We start from the raw sequence: 23,444 nt of genomic DNA on the forward strand, positions 1-23,444 counted from the left end.
TATCATGTGGCAGGAGAAAAAAATGGAAAATCTCCAAATGAGCTTAACTCACTCTAATGTACACATAAACATAGAAAAACAGTAAACAGCTCCAAAAAATGAAATATTTGCATAATTGTACACTGAGTGTCCAGAAGTAACATTGTAAAGATGTTATGTTCATTTTTTTAAGATTATATCATGTGGCAGGAGAAAAAAATGGAAAATCTCCAAATGAGCTTAACTCACTCTGATGAACACATAAACATAGAAAAACAGAAAACAAGTCCAAACAATGAAATAATTGCAACATTTTACACTGAGTGTCCAGAAGTAACATTGTGACGATGTTATGTTCACTTTTTAAGGTTTATATCATGTGGCAGGAGAAAAAAAGGGAAAATCTCCAAATGAGCTTAACTCACTCCAATGCGCACTTTAACATAGAAAAACAGAAAACAAGTCCAAACAATGAAAAAATTGTAAAATTTGACACTGAGTGTCCAGAAGTAACATTGTAAAGATGTTATGTTCACTTTTTAAGGTTTATATCATGTGGCAGGAGAAAAAAATGGAAAATCTCCAAATGAGCTTATCTCACTCTAATGTACACATAAACATAGAAAAACAGAAAACAAGTCCAAACAATGAAATAATTGCAACATTTTACACTGAGTGTCCAGAAGTAACATTGTAAAGATGTTATGTTCATTTTTTAAGGTTTATATCATGTGGCAGGAGAAAAAAAATGGAAAATCTCCAAATGAGCTTAACTCACTCTAATGTACACATAAACATAGAAAAACAGAAAACAAGTCCAAACAATGAAATAATTGCAACATTTTACACTGAGTGTCCAGAAGTAACATTGTAAAGATGTTATGTTCACTTTTTAAGGTTTATATCATGTGGCAGGAGAAAAAAAGGGAAAATCTCCAAATGAGCTTAACTCACTCTGATGAACACATAAACATAGAAAAACAGAAAGCAAGTCCAAACAATGAAATAATTGCAACATTTTACACTGAGTGTCCAGAAGTAACATTGTAAAGATGTTATGTTCACTTTTTAAGGTTTATATCATGTGGCAGGAAAAAAAAATGGAAAATCTCCAAATGAGCTTAACTCACTCTGATGAACACATAAACATAGAAAAACAGAAAACAAGTCCAAACAATGAAATAATTGCAATATTTTACATTTAGTGTCAAGAGGTAACATTGTAAAGATGTTATGTTCACTTTTTAAGGTTTATATCATGTGGCAGGAGAAAAAAATGGAAAATCTCCAAATGAGCTTAACTCACTCCAGTGCACAAGTAAACATAGAAAAACAGAAAACAAGTCCAAACAATGAAATAATTGCAACATTTTACCCTGAGTGTCCAGAAGTAACATTGTCAAGATGTTATGTTCACTTGTTAAGGTTTATATCATGTGGCAGGAGAAAAAAATGGAAAATCTCCAAATGAGCTTAACTCACTCTAATGTACACATAAACATAGAAAAACAGTAAACAGCTCCAAAAAATGAAATATTTGCATAATTATACACTGAGTGTCCAGAAGTAACATTGTAAAGATGTTATGTTCATTTTTTTAAGTTTATATCATGTGGCAGGAGAAAAAAGATGGAAAATCTCCAAATGAGCTTAACTCACTCCAGTGCGCAAGTAAACATAGAAAAACAGAAAACAAGTCCAAACAATGAAATAATTGCAACATTTTACACAGAGTGTCCACAAGTAACATTGTAAAGATGTTATGTTCACTTTTTAAGGTTTATATCATGTGGCAGGAGAAAAAAATGGAAAATCTCCAAATGAGCTTAACTCACTCCAATAGGCAAGTAAACGTTGAAAAACAGGAAACAAGTCCAAACAATAAAATAATTGCAACATTTTAAACTGAGTGTCCAGAAGTAACATTGTAAAGATGTTATGTTCACTTTTTAGGTTTATATCATGTGGCAGGAGAAAAAAATGGAAAATCTCCAAATGAGCTTAACTCACTCTGATGAACACATAAACATAGAAAAACAGAAAACAAGTCCAAACAATGAAATAATTGCAACATTTTACACTGAGTGTCCAGAAGTAACATTGTAAAGATGTTATGTTCACTTGTTAAGGTTTATATCATGTGGAAGGAGAAAAAAATGGAAAATCTCCAAATGAGCTTAACTCACTCCAATTGGCAAGTAAACATAGAAAAACAGAAAGCAAGTCCAAACAATGAAATAATTGCAACATTTTACACTGAGTGTCCAGAAGTAACATTGTAAAGATGTTATGTTCACTTTTTTAAGGTTTATATCATGTGGCAGGAGAAAAAAATGGAAAATCTCCAAATGAGCTTAACTCACTCTAATATGCACATAAACATAGAAAAACAGAAAACAAGTCCAAACAATGAAATAATTGCAACATTTTACACTGAGTGTCCAGAAGTAACATTGTAAAGATGTTATGTTCACTTTTTAAGGTTTATATCATGTGGCAGGAGAAAAAAATGGAAAATCTCCAAATGAGCTTAACTCACTCCAATAGGCAAGTAAACATAGAAAAACAGAAAACAAGTCCAAACAATGAAATAATTGCAACATTTTACACAGAGTGTCCAGAAGTAACATTGTAAAGATGTTATGTTCACTTTTTAAGGTTTATAACATGTGGCAGGAGAAAAAAATGGAAAATCTCCAAATGAGCTTAACTCACTCCAATAGGCAAGTAAACGTTGAAAAACAGGAAACAAGTCCAAACAATAAAATAATTGCAACATTTTAAACTGAGTGTCCAGAAGTAACATTGTAAAGATGTTATGTTCACTTTTTAGGTTTATATCATGTGGCAGGAAAAAAAAATGGAAAATCTCCAAATGAGCTTAACTCACTCTGATGAACACATAAACATAGAAAAACAGAAAACAAGTCCAAACAATGAAATAATTGCAATATTTTACATTTAGTGTCAAGAGGTAACATTGTAAAGATGTTATGTTCACTTTTTAAGGTTTATATCATGTGGCAGGAGAAAAAAATGGAAAATCTCCAAATGAGCTTAACTCACTCCAGTGCACAAGTAAACATAGAAAAACAGAAAACAAGTCCAAACAATGAAATAATTGCAACATTTTACACTGAGTGTCCAGAAGTAACATTGTAAAGATGTTATGTTCACTTTTTAAGGTTTATATCATGTGGCAGGAGAAAAAAATGGAAAATCTCCAAATGAGCTTAACTCACTCTGATGAACACATAAACATAGAAAAACAGAAAACAAGTCCAAACAATGAAATAATTGCAACATTGTACACTGAGTGTCCAGAAGTAACATTGTAAAGATGTTATGTTCACTTTTTAAGGTTTATATCATGTGGCAGGAAAAAAAAATGGAAAATCTCCAAATGAGCTTAACTCACTCTGATGAACACATAAACATAGAAAAACAGAAAACAAGTCCAAACAATGAAATAATTGCAATATTTTACATTGAGTGTCCAGAAGTAACATTGTAAAGATGTTATGTTCACTTTTTAAGGTTTATATCATGTGGCAGGAGAAAAAAATGGAAAATCTCCAAATGAGCTTAACTCACTCCAGTGCACAAGTAAACATAGAAAAACAGAAAACAAGTCCAAACAATGAAATAATTGCAACATTTTACCCTGAGTGTCCAGAAGTAACATTGTAAAGATGTTATGTTCACTTGTTAAGGTTTATATCATGTGGCAGGAGAAAAAAATGGAAAATCTCCAAATGAGCTTAACTCACTCTAATGTACACATAAACATAGAAAAACAGTAAACAGCTCCAAAAAATGAAATATTTGCATAATTGTACACTGAGTGTCCAGAAGTAACATTGTAAAGATGTTATGTTCACTTTTTAAGGTTTATATTATGTGGCAGCAGAAACAAATGGAAAATCTCCAAATGAGCTTAACTCACTCTGATGAACACATAAACATAGAAAAACAGAAAACAAGTCCAAACAACGAAAAAATTGCTACATTTTACACTGAGTGTCCAGAAGTAACATTGTAAAGATGTTATGTTCACTTTTTAAGGTTTATATCATGTGGCAGGAGAAAAAAATGGAAAATCTCCAAATGAGCTTAACTCACTCCAATAGGCAAGTAAACATAGAAAACAGAAAACAAGTCCAAACAATGAAATAATTGCAAAATTTTACACTGAGTGTCCAGAAGTAACATTGTAAAGATGTTATGTTCACTTTTTAAGGTTTATATCATGTGGCAGGAGAAAAAAATGGAAAATCTCCAAATGAGCTTAACTCACTCTGATGAACACATAAACATAGAAAAACAGAAAACAAGTCCAAACAATGAAATAATTGCAACATTTTACACTGAGTGTCCAGAAGTAACATTGTAAAGATGTTATGTTCATTTTTTTAAGTTTATATCATGTGGCAGGAGAAAAAAATGGAAAATCTCCAAATGAGCTTAACTCACTCCAGTGCGCAAGTAAACATAGAAAAACAGAAAACAAGTCCAAACAATGAAATAATTGCAACATTTTACACTGAGTGTCCAGAAGTAACATTGTAAAGATGTTATGTTCACTTTTTAAGGTTTATATCATGTGGCAGGAGAAAAAAATGGAAAATCTCCAAATGAGCTTAACTCACTCCAATAGGCAAGTAAACATAGAAAAACAGAAAACAAGTCCAAACAATGAAATAATTGCAACATTTTACACAGAGTGTCCAGAAGTAACATTGTAAAGATGTTATGTTCACTTTTTAAGGTTTATAACATGTGGCAGGAGAAAAAAATGGAAAATCTCCAAATGAGCTTAACTCACTCCAATAGGCAAGTAAACGTTGAAAAACAGGAAACAAGTCCAAACAATAAAATAATTGCAACATTTTAAACTGAGTGTCCAGAAGTAACATTGTAAAGATGTTATGTTCACTTTTTAGGTTTATATCATGTGGCAGGAAAAAAAAATGGAAAATCTCCAAATGAGCTTAACTCACTCTGATGAACACATAAACATAGAAAAACAGAAAACAAGTCCAAACAATGAAATAATTGCAATATTTTACATTTAGTGTCAAGAGGTAACATTGTAAAGATGTTATGTTCACTTTTTAAGGTTTATATCATGTGGCAGGAGAAAAAAATGGAAAATCTCCAAATGAGCTTATCTCACTCTAATGTACACATAAACATAGAAAAACAGAAAACAAGTCCAAACAATGAAATAATTGCAACATTTTACACTGAGTGTCCAGATGTAACATTGTAAAGATGGTATGTTCACTTTTTAAGGTTTATATCATGTGGCAGGAGAAAAAAAGGGAAAATCTCCAAATGAGCTTATCTCACTCTAATGTACACATAAACATAGAAAAACAGAAAACAAGTCCAAACAATGAAATAATTGCAACATTTTACACTGAGTGTCCAGAAGTAACATTGTAAAGATGGTATGTTCACTTTTTAAGGTTTATATCATGTGGCAGGAGAAAAAAAGGGAAAATCTCCAAATGAGCTTATCTCACTCTAATGTACACATAAACATAGAAAAACAGAAAACAAGTCCAAACAATGAAATAATTGCAACATTTTACACTGAGTGTCCACAAGTAACATTGTAAAGATGTTATGTTCACTTTTTAAGGTTTATATCATGTGGCAGGAGAAAAAAAGGGAAAATCTCCAAATGAGCTTAACTCACTCCAATGCGCACTTTAACATAGAAAAACAGAAAACAAGTCCAAACAATGAAAAAATTGTAAAATTTGACACTGAGTGTCCAGAAGTAACAATGTAAAGATGTTATGTTCACTTTTTAAGGTTTATATCATGTGGCAGGAGAAAAAAATGGAAAATCTCCAAATGAGCTTAACTCACTCCAATGCGAACTTTAACATAGAAAAACAGAAAACAAGTCCAAACAATGAAAAAATTGTAAAATTTGACACTGAGTGTCCAGAAGTAACATTGTAAAGATGTTATGTTCACTTTTTAAGGTTTATATCATGTGGCAGGAGAAAAAAATGGAAAATCTCCAAATGAGCTTATCTCACTCTAATGTACACATAAACATAGAAAAACAGAAAACAAGTCCAAACAATGAAATAATTGCAACATTTTACACTGAGTGTCCAGAAGTAACATTGTAAAGATGTTATGTTCACTTTTTAAGGTTTATATCATGTGGCAGGAGAAAAAAATGGAAAATCTCCAAATGAGCTTATCTCACTCTGATGAACACATAAACATAGAAAAACAGAAAACAAGTCCAAACAATGAAATAATTGCAACATTGTACACTGAGTGTCCAGAAGTAACATTGTAAAGATGTTATGTTCACTTTTTAAGGTTTATATCATGTGGCAGGAGAAAAAAATGGAAAATCTCCAAATGAGCTTAACTCACTCTGATGAACACATAAACATAGAAAAACAGAAAACAAGTCCAAACAACGAAAAAATTGCAACATTTTACACTGAGTGTCCAGAAGTAACATTGTAAAGATGTTATGTTTACTTTTTAAGGTTTATATTATGTGGCAGCAGAAAAAAATGGAAAATCTCCAAATGAGCTTAACTCACTCTGATGAACACATAAACATAGAAAAACAGAAAACAAGTCCAAACAACGAAAAAATTGCAACATTTTACACTGAGTGTCCAGAAGTAACATTGTAAAGATGTTATGTTCACTTTTTAAGGTTTATATCATGTGGCAGGAGAAAAAAATGGAAAATCTCCAAATGAGCTTAACTCACTCTGATGAACACATAAACACAGAAAAACAGAAAACAAGTCCAAACAATGAAATAATTGCAACATTTTACACTGAGTGTCCAGAAGTAACATTGTAAAGATGTTATGTTCACTTGTTAAGGTTTATATCATGTGGAAGGAGAAAAAAATGGAAAATCTCCAAATGAGCTTAACTCACTCCAATAGGCAAGTAAACATAGAAAAACAGAAAGCAAGTCCAAACAATGAAATAATTGCAACATTTTACACTGAGTGTCCAGAAGTAACATTGTAAAGATGTTATGTTCACTTTTTTAAGGTTTATATCATGTGGCAGGAGAAAAAAAATGGAAAATCTCCAAATGAGCTTAACTCACTCTAATGTACACATAAACATAGAAAAACAGAAAACAAGTCCAAACAATGAAATAATTGCAACATTTTACACTGAGTGTCCAGAAGTAACATTGTAAAGATGTTATGTTCACTTTTTAAGGTTTATATCATGTGGCAGGAAAAAAAAATGGAAAATCTCCAAATGAGCTTAACTCACTCTGATGAACACATAAACATAGAAAAACAGAAAACAAGTCCAAACAATGAAATAATTGCAATATTTTACATTTAGTGTCAAGAGGTAACATTGTAAAGATGTTATGTTCACTTTTTAAGGTTTATATCATGTGGCAGGAGAAAAAAATGGAAAATCTCCAAATGAGCTTAACTCACTCCAGTGCACAAGTAAACATAGAAAAACAGAAAACAAGTCCAAACAATGAAATAATTGCAACATTTTACCCTGAGTGTCCAGAAGTAACATTGTAAAGATGTTATGTTCACTTGTTAAGGTTTATATCATGTGGCACGAGAAAAAAATGGAAAATCTCCAAATGAGCTTAACTCACTCTAATGTACACATAAACATAGAAAAACAGTAAACAGCTCCAAAAAATGAAATATTTGCATAATTGTACACTGAGTGTCCAGAAGTAACATTGTAAAGATGTTATGTTCATTTTTTTAAGTTTATATCATGTGGCAGGAGAAAAAAATGGAAAATCTCCAAATGAGCTTAACTCACTCCAGTGCGCAAGTAAACATAGAAAAACAGAAAACAAGTCCAAACAATGAAATAATTGCAACATTTTACACTGAGTGTCCAGAAGTAACATTGTAAAGATGTTATGTTCACTTGTTAAGGTTTATATCATGTGGAAGGAGAAAAAAATGGAAAATCTCCAAATGAGCTTAACTCACTCCAATAGGCAAGTAAACATAGAAAAACAGAAAGCAAGTCCAAACAATGAAATAATTGCAACATTTTACACTGAGTGTCCAGAAGTAACATTGTAAAGATGTTATGTTCACTTTTTTAAGGTTTATATCATGTGGCAGGAGAAAAAAATGGAAAATCTCCAAATGAGCTTAACTCACTCTAATGTACACATAAACATAGAAAAACAGAAAACAAGTCCAAACAATGAAATAATTGCAACATTTTACACTGAGTGTCCAGAAGTAACATTGTAAAGATGTTATGTTCACTTTGTAAGGTTTATATCATGTGGCAGGAGAAAAAAATGGAAAATCTCCAAATGAGCTTAACTCACTCTGATGAACACATAAACATAGAAAAACAGAAAACAAGTCCAAACAATGAAATAATTGCAACATTGTACACTGAGTGTCCAGAAGTAACATTGTAAAGATGTTATGTTCACTTTTTAAGGTTTATATCATGTGGCAGGAAAAAAAAATGGAAAATCTCCAAATGAGCTTAACTCACTCTGATGAACACATAAACATAGAAAAACAGAAAACAAGTCCAAACAACGAAAAAATTGCAACATTTTACACTGAGTGTCCAGAAGTAACATTGTAAAGATGTTATGTTCACTTTTTAAGGTTTATATTATGTGGCAGCAGAAAAAAATGGAAAATCTCCAAATGAGCTTAACTCACTCTGATGAACACATAAACATAGAAAAACAGAAAACAAGTCCAAACAACGAAAAAATTGCAACATTTTACACTGAGTGTCCAGAAGTAACATTGTAAAGATGTTATGTTCACTTTTTAAGGTTTATATCATGTGGCAGGAGAAAAAAATGGAAAATCTCCAAATGAGCTTAACTCACTCTGATGAACACATAAACATAGAAAAACAGAAAACAAGTCCAAACAATGAAATAATTGCAACATTTTACACTGAGTGTCCAGAAGTAACATTGTAAAGATGTTATGTTCACTTGTTAAGGTTTATATCATGTGGAAGGAGAAAAAAATGGAAAATCTCCAAATGAGCTTAACTCACTCCAATAGGCAAGTAAACATAGAAAAACAGAAAGCAAGTCCAAACAATGAAATAATTGCAACATTTTACACTGAGTGTCCAGAAGTAACATTGTAAAGATGTTATGTTCACTTTTTAAGGTTTATATCATGTGGCAGGAGAAAAAAATGGAAAATCTCCAAATGAGCTTAACTCACTCCAGTGCACAAGTAAACATAGAAAAACAGAAAACAAGTCCAAACAATGAAATAATTGCAACATTTTACCCTGAGTGTCCAGAAGTAACATTGTAAAGATGTTATGTTCACTTGTTAAGGTTTATATCATGTGGCAGGAGAAAAAAATGGAAAATCTCCAAATGAGCTTAACTCACTCTAATGTACACATAAACATAGAAAAACAGTAAACAGCTCCAAAAAATGAAATATTTGCATAATTGTACACTGAGTGTCCAGAAATAACATTGTAAAGATGTTATGTTCATTTTTTTAAGTATATATCATGTGGCAGGAGAAAAAAATGGAAAATCTCCAAATGAGCTTAACTCACTCCAGTGCGCAAGTAAACATAGAAAAACAGAAAACAAGTCCAAACAATGAAATAATTGCAACATTTTACACAGAGTGTCCAGAAGTAACATTGTAAAGATGTTATGTTCACTTTTTAAGGTTTATATCATGTGGCAGGAGAAAAAAATGGAAAATCTCCAAATGAGCTTAACTCACTCCAATAGGCAAGTAAACGTTGAAAAACAGGAAACAAGTCCAAACAATAAAATAATTGCAACATTTTAAACTGAGTGTCCAGAAGTAACATTGTAAAGATGTTATGTTCACTTTTTAGGTTCATATCATGTGGCAGGAGAAAAAAATGGAAAATCTCCAAATGAGCTTAACTCACTCTGATGAACACATAAACATAGAAAAACAGAAAACAAGTCCAAACAATGAAATAATTGCAACATTTTACACTGAGTGTCCAGAAGTAACATTGTAAAGATGTTATGTTCACTTTTTAAGGTTTATATCATGTGGCAGGAGAAAAAAATGGAAAATCTCCAAATGAGCTTAACTCACTCCAATAGGCAAGTAAACATAGAAAAACAGAAAACAAGTCCAAACAATGAAATAATTGCAACATTTTACACAGAGTGTCCAGAAGTAACATTGTAAAGATGTTATGTTCACTTGTTAAGGTTTATATCATGTGGCAGGAGAAAAAAATGGAAAACCTCCAAATGAGCTTAACTCACTCCAGTGCACAAGTAAACATAGAAAAACAGAAAACAAGTCCAAACAATGAAATAATTGCAACATTTTACCCTGAGTGTCCAGAAGTAACATTGTAAAGATGTTATGTTCACTTGTTAAGGTTTATATCATGTGGCAGGAGAAAAAAATGGAAAATCTCCAAATGAGCTTAACTCACTCTAATGTACACATAAACATAGAAAAACAGTAAACAGCTCCAAAAAATGAAATATTTGCATAATTGTACACTGAGTGTCCAGAAGTAACATTGTAAAGATGTTATGTTCACTTTTTAAGGTTTATATTATGTGGCAGCAGAAAAAAATGGAAAATCTCCAAATGAGCTTAACTCACTCTGATGAACACATAAACATAGAAAAACAGAAAACAAGTCCAAACAACAAAAAAATTGCAACATTTTACACTGAGTGTCCAGAAGTAACATTGTAAAGATGTTATGTTCACTTTTTAAGGTTTATATCATGTGGCAGGAGAAAAAAATGGAAAATCTCCAAATGAGCTTAACTCACTCCAATAGGCAAGTAAACATAGAAAAACAGAAAACAAGTCCAAACAATGAAATAATTGCAACATTTTACACTGAGTGTCCAGAAGTAACATTGTAAAGATGTTATGTTCATTTTTTTAAGTTTATATCATGTGGCAGGAGAAAAAAATGGAAAATCTCCAAATGAGCTTAACTCACTCCAGTGCGCAAGTAAACATAGAAAAACAGAAAACAAGTCCAAACAATGAAATAATTGCAACATTTTACACTGAGTGTCCAGAAGTAACATTGTAAAGATGTTATGTTCACTTTTTAAGGTTTATATCATGTGGCAGGAGAAAAAAATGGAAAATCTCCAAATGAGCTTAACTCACTCCAATAGGCAAGTAAACATAGAAAAACAGAAAACAAGTCCAAACAATGAAATAATTGCAACATTTTACACAGAGTGTCCAGAAGTAACATTGTAAAGATGTTATGTTCACTTTTTAAGGTTTATAACATGTGGCAGGAGAAAAAAATGGAAAATCTCCAAATGAGCTTAACTCACTCCAATAGGCAAGTAAACGTTGAAAAACAGGAAACAAGTCCAAACAATAAAATAATTGCAACATTTTAAACTGAGTGTCCAGAAGTAACATTGTAAAGATGTTATGTTCACTTTTTAGGTTTATATCATGTGGCAGGAAAAAAAAATGGAAAATCTCCAAATGAGCTTAACTCACTCTGATGAACACATAAACATAGAAAAACAGAAAACAAGTCCAAACAATGAAATAATTGCAATATTTTACATTTAGTGTCAAGAGGTAACATTGTAAAGATGTTATGTTCACTTTTTAAGGTTTATATCATGTGGCAGGAGAAAAAAATGGAAAATCTCCAAATGAGCTTAACTCACTCCAGTGCACAAGTAAACATAGAAAAACAGAAAACAAGTCCAAACAATGAAATAATTGCAACATTTTACCCTGAGTGTCCAGAAGTAACATTGTAAAGATGTTATGTTCACTTTTTAAGGTTTATATCATGTGGCAGGAGAAAAAAATGGAAAATCTCCAAATGAGCTTAACTCACTCTAATGTACACATAAACATAGAAAAACAGTAAACAGCTCCAAAAAATGAAATAATTGCAACATTTTACACTGAGTGTCCAGAAGTAACATTGTAAAGATGTTATGTTCACTTTTTAAGGTTTATATCATGTGGCAGGAGAAAAAAAATGGAAAATCTCCAAATGAGCTTAACTCACTCTGATGAACACATAAACATAGAAAAACAGAAAACAAGTCCAAACAATGAAATAATTGCAACATTGTACACTGAGTGTCCAGAAGTAACATTGTAAAGATGTTATGTTCACTTTTTAAGGTTTATATCATCTGGCAGGAAAAAAAAAAGGAAAATCTCCAAATGAGCTTAACTCACTCTGATGAACACATAAACATAGAAAAACAGAAAACAAGTCCAAACAATGAAATAATTGCAATATTTTACATTGAGTGTCCAGAAGTAACATTGTAAAGATGTTATTTTCACTTTTTAAGGTTTATATCATGTGGCAGGAGAAAAAAATGGAAAATCTCCAAATGAGCTTAACTCACTCCAGTGCACAAGTAAACATAGAAAAACAGAAAACAAGTCCAAACAATGAAATAATTGCAACATTTTACCCTGAGTGTCCAGAAGTAACATTGTAAAGATGTTATGTTCACTTGTTAAGGTTTATATCATGTGGCAGGAGAAAAAAATGGAAAATCTCCAAATGAGCTTAACTCACTCTAATGTACACATAAACATAGAAAAACAGTAAACAGCTCCAAAAAATGAAATATTTGCATAATTGTACACTGAGTGTCCAGAAGTAACATTGTAAAGATGTTATGTTCACTTTTTAAGGTTTATATTATGTGGCAGCAGAAAAAAATGGAAAATCTCCAAATGAGCTTAACTCACTCTGATGAACACATAAACATAGAAAAACAGAAAACAAGTCCAAACAACGAAAAAATTGCAACATTTTACACTGAGTGTCCAGAAGTAACATTGTAAAGATGTTATGTTCACTTTTTAAGGTTTATATCATGTGGCAGGAGAAAAAAATGGAAAATCTCCAAATGAGCTTAACTCACTCCAATAGGCAAGTAAACATAGAAAAACAGAAAACAAGTCCAAACAATGAAATAATTGCAAAATTTTACACTGAGTGTCCAGAAGTAACATTGTAAAGATGTTATGTTCACTTTTTAAAGTTTATATCATGTGGCAGGAGAAAAAAATGGAAAATCTCCAAATGAGCTTAACTCACTCTGATGAACACATAAACATAGAAAAACAGAAAACAAGTCCAAACAATGAAATAATTGCAACATTTTACACTGAGTGTCCAGAAGTAACATTGTAAAGATGTTATGTTCATTTTTTTTAAGTTTATATCATGTGGCAGGAGAAAAAAATGGAAAATCTCCAAATGAGCTTAACTCACTCCAGTGCGCAAGTAAACATAGAAAAACAGAAAACAAGTCCAAACAATGAAATAATTGCAACATTTTACACTGAGTGTCCAGAAGTAACATTGTAAAGATGTTATGTTCACTTTTTAAGGTTTATATCATGTGGCAGGAGAAAAAAATGGAAAATCTCCAAATGAGCTTAACTCACTCTGATGAACACATAAACATAGAAAAACAGAAAACAAGTCCAAACAATGAAATAATTGCAACATTGTACACTGAGTGTCCAGAAGTAACATTGTAAAGATGTTATGTTCACTTTTTAAGGTTTATATCATGTGGCAGGAAAAAAAAATGGAAAATCTCCAAATGAGCTTAACTCACTCTGATGAACACATAAACATAGAAAAACAGAAAACAAGTCCAAACAATGAAATAATTGCAATATTTTACATTGAGTGTCCAGAAGTAACATTGTAAAGATGTTATGTTCACTTTTTAAGGTTTATATCATGTGGCAGGAGAAAAAAATGGAAAATCTCCAAATGAGCTTAACTCACTCCAGTGCACAAGTAAACATAGAAAAACAGAAAACAAGTCCAAACAATGAAATAATTGCAACATTTTACCCTGAGTGTCCAGAAGTAACATTGTAAAGATGTTATGTTCACTTGTTAAGGTTTATATCATGTGGCAGGAGAAAAAAATGGAAAATCTCCAAATGAGCTTAACTCACTCTAATGTACAGATGAACATAGAAAAACAGTAAACAGCTCCAAAAAATGAAATATTTGCATAATTGTACACTGAGTGTCCAGAAGTAACATTGTAAAGATGTTATGTTCACTTTTTAAGGTTTATATTATGTGGCAGCAGAAAAAAATGGAAAATCTCCAAATGAGCTTAACTCACTCTGATGAACACATAAACATAGAAAAACAGAAAACAAGTCCAAACAACGAAAAAATTGCAACATTTTACACTGAGTGTCCAGAAGTAACATTGTAAAGATGTTATGTTCACTTTTTAAGGTTTATATCATGTGGCAGGAGAAAAAAATGGAAAATCTCCAAATGAGCTTAACTCACTCCAATAGGCAAGTAACCATAGAAAAACAGAAAACAAGTCCAAACAATGAAATAATTGCAACATTTTACACAGAGTGTCCAGAAGTAACATTGTAAAGATGTTATGTTCACTTTTTAAGGTTTATAACATGTGGCAGGAGAAAAAAATGGAAAATCTCCAAATGAGCTTAACTCACTCCAATAGGCAAGTAAACGTTGAAAAACAGGAAACAAGTCCAAACAATAAAATAATTGCAACATTTTAAACTGAGTGTCCAGAAGTAACATTGTAAAGATGTTATGTTCACTTTTTAGGTTTATATCATGTGGCAGGAAAAAAAAATGGAAAATCTCCAAATGAGCTTAACTCACTCTGATGAACACATAAACATAGAAAAACAGAAAACAAGTCCAAACAATGAAATAATTGCAATATTTTACATTTAGTGTCAAGAGGTAACATTGTAAAGATGTTATGTTCACTTTTTAAGGTTTATATCATGTGGCAGGAGAAAAAAATGGAAAATCTCCAAATGAGCTTAACTCATTCCAGTGCACAAGTAAACATAGAAAAACAGAAAACAAGTCCAAACAATGAAATAATTGCAACATTTTACCCTGAGTGTCCAGAAGTAACATTGTAAAGATGTTATGTTCACTTGTTAAGGTTTATATCATGTGGCAGGAGAAAAAAATGGAAAATCTCCAAATGAGCTTAACTCACTCTAATGTACACATAAACATAGAAAAACAGTAAACAGCTCCAAAAAATGAAATATTTGCATAATTGTACACTGAGTGTCCAGAAGTAACATTGTAAAGATGTTATGTTCATTTTTTTAAGTTTATATCATGTGGCAGGAGAAAAAAATGGAAAATCTCCAAATGAGCTTAACTCACTCCAATGCGAACTTTAACATAGAAAAACAGAAAACAAGTCCAAACAATGAAAAAATTGTAAAATTTGACACTGAGTGTCCAGAAGTAACATTGTAAAGATGTTATGTTCACTTTTTAAGGTTTATATCATGTGGCAGGAGAAAAAAATGGAAAATCTCCAAATGAGCTTATCTCACTCTAATGTACACATAAACATAGAAAAACAGAAAACAAGTCCAAACAATGAAATAATTGCAACATTTTACACTGAGTGTCCAGAAGTAACATTGTAAAGATGTTATGTTCACTTTTTAAGGTTTATATCATGTGGCAGGAGAAAAAAAGGGAAAATCTCCAAATGAGCTTATCTCACTCTAATGTACACATAAACATAGAAAAACAGAAAACAAGTCCAAACAATGAAATAATTGCAACATTTTACACTGAGTGTCCAGAAGTAACATTGTAAAGATGTTATGTTCACTTTTTAAGGTTTATATCATGTGGCAGGAGAAAAAAAGGGAAAATCTCCAAATGAGCTTAACTCACTCTAATGCGCACTTTAACATAGAAAAACAGAAAACAAGTCCTAACAATGAAAAAATTGTAAAATTTTACACTGAGTGTCCAGAAGTAACATTGTAAAGATGTTATGTTCACTTTTTAAGGTTTATATCATGTGGCAGGAGAAAAAAAGGGAAAATCTCCAAATGAGCTTATCTCACTCTAATGTACACATAAACATAGAAAAACAGAAAACAAGTCCAAACAATGAAATAATTGCAACATTTTACACTGAGTGTCCAGAAGTAACATTGTAAAGATGGTATGTTCACTTTTTAAGGTTTATATCATGTGGCAGGAGAAAAAAAGGGAAAATCTCCAAATGAGCTTATCTCACTCTAATGTACACATAAACATAGAAAAACAGAAAACAAGTCCAAACAATGAAATAATTGCAACATTTTACACTGAGTGTCCACAAGTAACATTGTAAAGATGTTATGTTCACTTTTTAAGGTTTATATCATGTGGCAGGAGAAAAAAAGGGAAAATCTCCAAATGAGCCTAACTCACTCCAATGCGCACTTTAACATAGAAAAACAGAAAACAAGTCCAAACAATGAAAAAATTGTAAAATTTGACACTGAGTGTCCAGAAGTAACAATGTAAAGATGTTATGTTCACTTTTTAAGGTTTATATCATGTGGCAGGAGAAAAAAATGGAAAATCTCCAAATGAGCTTAACTCACTCCAATGCGAACTTTAACATAGAAAAACAGAAAACAAGTCCAAACAATGAAAAAATTGTAAAATTTGACACTGAGTGTCCAGAAGTAACATTGTAAAGATGTTATGTTCACTTTTTAAGGTTTATATCATGTGGCAGGAGAAAAAAATGGAAAATCTCCAAATGAGCTTATCTCACTCTAATGTACACATAAACATAGAAAAACAGAAAACAAGTCCAAACAATGAAATAATTGCAACATTTTACACTGAGTGTCCAGAAGTAACATTGTAAAGATGTTATGTTCACTTTTTAAGGTTTATATCATGTGGCAGGAGAAAAAAATGGAAAATCTCCAAATGAGCTTAACTCACTCCAATAGGCAAGTAAACATAGAAAAACAGAAAACAAGTCCAAACAATGAAATAATTGCAACATTTTACACAGAGTGTCCAGAAGTAACATTGTAAAGATGTTATGTTCACTTGTTAAGGTTTATATCATGTGGCAGGAGAAAAAAATGGAAAATCTCCAAATGAGCTTAACTCACTCCAGTGCACAAGTAAACATAGAAAAACAGAAAACAAGTCCAAACAATGAAATAATTGCAACATTTTACCCTGAGTGTCCAGAAGTAACATTGTAAAGATGTTATGTTCACTTGTTAAGGTTTATATCATGTGGCAGGAGAAAAAAATGGAAAATCTCCAAATGAGCTTAACTCACTCTAATGTACACATAAACATAGAAAAACAGTAAACAGCTCCAAAAAATGAAATATTTGCATAATTGTACACTGAGTGTCCAGAAGTAACATTGTAAAGATGTTATGTTCACTTTTTAAGGTTTATATTATGTGGCAGCAGAAAAAAATGGAAAATCTCCAAATGAGCTTAACTCACTCTGATGAACACATAAACATAGAAAAACAGAAAACAAGTCCAAACAACAAAAAAATTGCAACATTTTACACTGAGTGTCCAGAAGTAACATTGTAAAGATGTTATGTTCACTTTTTAAGGTTTATATCATGTGGCAGGAGAAAAAAATGGAAAATCTCCAAATGAGCTTAACTCACTCCAATAGGCAAGTAAACATAGAAAAACAGAAAACAAGTCCAAACAATGAAATAATTGCAACATTTTACACTGAGTGTCCAGAAGTAACATTGTAAAGATGTTATGTTCATTTTTTTAAGTTTATATCATGTGGCAGGAGAAAAAAATGGAAAATCTCCAAATGAGCTTAACTCACTCCAGTGCGCAAGTAAACATAGAAAAACAGAAAACAAGTCCAAACAATGAAATAATTGCAACATTTTACACTGAGTGTCCAGAAGTAACATTGTAAAGATGTTATGTTCACTTTTTTAGGTTTATATCATGTGGCAGGAGAAAAAAATGGAAAATCTCCAAATGAGCTTAACTCACTCCAATAGGCAAGTAAACATAGAAAAACAGAAAACAAGTCCAAACAATGAAATAATTGCAACATTTTACACAGAGTGTCCAGAAGTAACATTGTAAAGATGTTATGTTCACTTTTTAAGGTTTATAACATGTGGCAGGAGAAAAAAATGGAAAATCTCCAAATGAGCTTAACTCACTCCAATAGGCAAGTAAACGTTGAAAAACAGGAAACAAGTCCAAACAATAAAATAATTGCAACATTTTAAACTGAGTGTCCAGAAGTAACATTGTAAAGATGTTATGTTCACTTTTTAGGTTTATATCATGTGGCAGGAAAAAAAAATGGAAAATCTCCAAATGAGCTTAACTCACTCTGATGAACACATAAACATAGAAAAACAGAAAACAAGTCCAAACAATGAAATAATTGCAATATTTTACATTTAGTGTCAAGAGGTAACATTGTAAAGATGTTATGTTCACTTTTTAAGGTTTATATCATGTGGCAGGAGAAAAAAATGGAAAATCTCCAAATGAGCTTAACTCACTCCAGTGCACAAGTAAACATAGAAAAACAGAAAACAAGTCCAAACAATGAAATAATTGCAACATTTTACCCTGAGTGTCCAGAAGTAACATTGTAAAGATGTTATGTTCACTTTTTAAGGTTTATATCATGTGGCAGGAGAAAAAAATGGAAAATCTCCAAATGAGCTTAACTCACTCTAATGTACACATAAACATAGAAAAACAGTAAACAGCTCCAAAAAATGAAATAATTGCAACATTTTACACTGAGTGTCCAGAAGTAACATTGTAAAGATGTTATGTTCACTTTTTAAGGTTTATATCATGTGGCAGGAGAAAAAAAATGGAAAATCTCCAAATGAGCTTAACTCACTCTGATGAACACATAAACATAGAAAAACAGAAAACAAGTCCAAACAATGAAATAATTGCAACATTGTACACTGAGTGTCCAGAAGTAACATTGTAAAGATGTTATGTTCACTTTTTAAGGTTTATATCATCTGGCAGGAAAAAAAAAAGGAAAATCTCCAAATGAGCTTAACTCACTCTGATGAACACATAAACATAGAAAAACAGAAAACAAGTCCAAACAATGAAATAATTGCAATATTTTACATTGAGTGTCCAGAAGTAACATTGTAAAGATGTTATTTTCACTTTTTAAGGTTTATATCATGTGGCAGGAGAAAAAAATGGAAAATCTCCAAATGAGCTTAACTCACTCCAGTGCACAAGTAAACATAGAAAAACAGAAAACAAGTCCAAACAATGAAATAATTGCAACATTTTACCCTGAGTGTCCAGAAGTAACATTGTAAAGATGTTATGTTCACTTGTTAAGGTTTATATCATGTGGCAGGAGAAAAAAATGGAAAATCTCCAAATGAGCTTAACTCACTCTAATGTACACATAAACATAGAAAAACAGTAAACAGCTCCAAAAAATGAAATATTTGCATAATTGTACACTGAGTGTCCAGAAGTAACATTGTAAAGATGTTATGTTCACTTTTTAAGGTTTATATTATGTGGCAGCAGAAAAAAATGGAAAATCTCCAAATGAGCTTAACTCACTCTGATGAACACATAAACATAGAAAAACAGAAAACAAGTCCAAACAACGAAAAAATTGCAACATTTTACACTGAGTGTCCAGAAGTAACATTGTAAAGATGTTATGTTCACTTTTTAAGGTTTATATCATGTGGCAGGAGAAAAAAATGGAAAATCTCCAAATGAGCTTAACTCACTCCAATAGGCAAGTAAACATAGAAAAACAGAAAACAAGTCCAAACAATGAAATAATTGCAAAATTTTACACTGAGTGTCCAGAAGTAACATTGTAAAGATGTTATGTTCACTTTTTAAGGTTTATATCATGTGGCAGGAGAAAAAAATGGAAAATCTCCAAATGAGCTTAACTCACTCTGATGAACACATAAACATAGAAAAACAGAAAACAAGTCCAAACAATGAAATAATTGCAACATTTTACACTGAGTGTCCAGAAGTAACATTGTAAAGATGTTATGTTCATTTTTTTTAAGTTTATATCATGTGGCAGGAGAAAAAAATGGAAAATCTCCAAATGAGCTTAACTCACTCCAGTGCGCAAGTAAACATAGAAAAACAGAAAACAAGTCCAAACAATGAAATAATTGCAACATTTTACACTGAGTGTCCAGAAGTAACATTGTAAAGATGTTATGTTCACTTTTTAAGGTTTATATCATGTGGCAGGAGAAAAAAATGGAAAATCTCCAAATGAGCTTAACTCACTCTGATGAACACATAAACATAGAAAAACAGAAAACAAGTCCAAACAATGAAATAATTGCAACATTGTACACTGAGTGTCCAGAAGTAACATTGTAAAGATGTTATGTTCACTTTTTAAGGTTTATATCATGTGGCAGGAAAAAAAAATGGAAAATCTCCAAATGAGCTTAACTCACTCTGATGAACACATAAACATAGAAAAACAGAAAACAAGTCCAAACAATGAAATAATTGCAATATTTTACATTGAGTGTCCAGAAGTAACATTGTAAAGATGTTATGTTCACTTTTTAAGGTTTATATCATGTGGCAGGAGAAAAAAATGGAAAATCTCCAAATGAGCTTAACTCACTCCAGTGCACAAGTAAACATAGAAAAACAGAAAACAAGTCCAAACAATGAAATAATTGCAACATTTTACCCTGAGTGTCCAGAAGTAACATTGTAAAGATGTTATGTTCACTTGTTAAGGTTTATATCATGTGGCAGGAGAAAAAAATGGAAAATCTCCAAATGAGCTTAACTCACTCTAATGTACAGATGAACATAGAAAAACAGTAAACAGCTCCAAAAAATGAAATATTTGCATAATTGTACACTGAGTGTCCAGAAGTAACATTGTAAAGATGTTATGTTCACTTTTTAAGGTTTATATTATGTGGCAGCAGAAAAAAATGGAAAATCTCCAAATGAGCTTAACTCACTCTGATGAACACATAAACATAGAAAAACAGAAAACAAGTCCAAACAACGAAAAAATTGCAACATTTTACACTGAGTGTCCAGAAGTAACATTGTAAAGATGTTATGTTCACTTTTTAAGGTTTATATCATGTGGCAGGAGAAAAAAATGGAAAATCTCCAAATGAGCTTAACTCACTCCAATAGGCAAGTAACCATAGAAAAACAGAAAACAAGTCCAAACAATGAAATAATTGCAACATTTTACACAGAGTGTCCAGAAGTAACATTGTAAAGATGTTATGTTCACTTTTTAAGGTTTATAACATGTGGCAGGAGAAAAAAATGGAAAATCTCCAAATGAGCTTAACTCACTCCAATAGGCAAGTAAACGTTGAAAAACAGGAAACAAGTCCAAACAATAAAATAATTGCAACATTTTAAACTGAGTGTCCAGAAGTAACATTGTAAAGATGTTATGTTCACTTTTTAGGTTTATATCATGTGGCAGGAAAAAAAAATGGAAAATCTCCAAATGAGCTTAACTCACTCTGATGAACACATAAACATAGAAAAACAGAAAACAAGTCCAAACAATGAAATAATTGCAATATTTTACATTTAGTGTCAAGAGGTAACATTGTAAAGATGTTATGTTCACTTTTTAAGGTTTATATCATGTGGCAGGAGAAAAAAATGGAAAATCTCCAAATGAGCTTAACTCATTCCAGTGCACAAGTAAACATAGAAAAACAGAAAACAAGTCCAAACAATGAAATAATTGCAACATTTTACCCTGAGTGTCCAGAAGTAACATTGTAAAGATGTTATGTTCACTTGTTAAGGTTTATATCATGTGGCAGGAGAAAAAAATGGAAAATCTCCAAATGAGCTTAACTCACTCTAATGTACACATAAACATAGAAAAACAGTAAACAGCTCCAAAAAATGAAATATTTGCATAATTGTACACTGAGTGTCCAGAAGTAACATTGTAAAGATGTTATGTTCATTTTTTTAAGTTTATATCATGTGGCAGGAGAAAAAAATGGAAAATCTCCAAATGAGCTTAACTCACTCCAATGCGAACTTTAACATAGAAAAACAGAAAACAAGTCCAAACAATGAAAAAATTGTAAAATTTGACACTGAGTGTCCAGAAGTAACATTGTAAAGATGTTATGTTCACTTTTTAAGGTTTATATCATGTGGCAGGAGAAAAAAATGGAAAATCTCCAAATGAGCTTATCTCACTCTAATGTACACATAAACATAGAAAAACAGAAAACAAGTCCAAACAATGAAATAATTGCAACATTTTACACTGAGTGTCCAGAAGTAACATTGTAAAGATGTTATGTTCACTTTTTAAGGTTTATATCATGTGGCAGGAGAAAAAAAGGGAAAATCTCCAAATGAGCTTATCTCACTCTAATGTACACATAAACATAGAAAAACAGAAAACAAGTCCAAACAATGAAATAATTGCAACATTTTACACTGAGTGTCCAGAAGTAACATTGTAAAGATGTTATGTTCACTTTTTAAGGTTTATATCATGTGGCAGGAGAAAAAAAGGGAAAATCTCCAAATGAGCTTAACTCACTCTAATGCGCACTTTAACATAGAAAAACAGAAAACAAGTCCTAACAATGAAAAAATTGTAAAATTTTACACTGAGTGTCCAGAAGTAACATTGTAAAGATGTTATGTTCACTTTTTAAGGTTTATATCATGTGGCAGGAGAAAAAAATGGAAAATCTCCAAATGAGCTTATCTCACTCTAATGTACACATAAACATAGAAAAACAGAAAACAAGTCCAAACAATGAAATAATTGCAACATTTTACACTGAGTGTCCAGAAGTAACATTGTAAAGATGGTATGTTCACTTTTTAAGGTTTATATCATGTGGCAGGAGAAAAAAAGGGAAAATCTCCAAATGAGCTTATCTCACTCTAATGTACACATAAACATAGAAAAACAGAAAACAAGTCCAAACAATGAAATAATTGCAACATTTTACACTGAGTGTCCACAAGTAACATTGTAAAGATGTTATGTTCACTTTTTAAGGTTTATATCATGTGGCAGGAGAAAAAAAGGGAAAATCTCCAAATGAGCCTAACTCACTCCAATGCGCACTTTAACATAGAAAAACAGAAAACAAGTCCAAACAATGAAAAAATTGTAAAATTTGACACTGAGTGTCCAGAAGTAACAATGTAAAGATGTTATGTTCACTTTTTAAGGTTTATATCATGTGGCAGGAGAAAAAAATGGAAAATCTCCAAATGAGCTTAACTCACTCCAATGCGAACTTTAACATAGAAAAACAGAAAACAAGTCCAAACAATGAAAAAATTGTAAAATTTGACACTGAGTGTCCAGAAGTAACATTGTAAAGATGTTATGTTCACTTTTTAAGGTTTATATCATGTGGCAGGAGAAAAAAATGGAAAATCTCCAAATGAGCTTATCTCACTCTAATGTACACATAAACATAGAAAAACAGAAAACAAGTCCAAACAATGAAATAATTGCAACATTTTACACTGAGTGTCCAGAAGTAACATTGTAAAGATGTTATGTTCACTTTTTAAGGTTTATATCATGTGGCAGGAGAAAAAAAGGGAAAATCTCC

Source organism: Microchirus variegatus (genome assembly GCF_963457635.1).
Source record: "Microchirus variegatus genome assembly, chromosome: 15".
NCBI lineage: Eukaryota > Metazoa > Chordata > Actinopteri > Pleuronectiformes > Soleidae > Microchirus > Microchirus variegatus.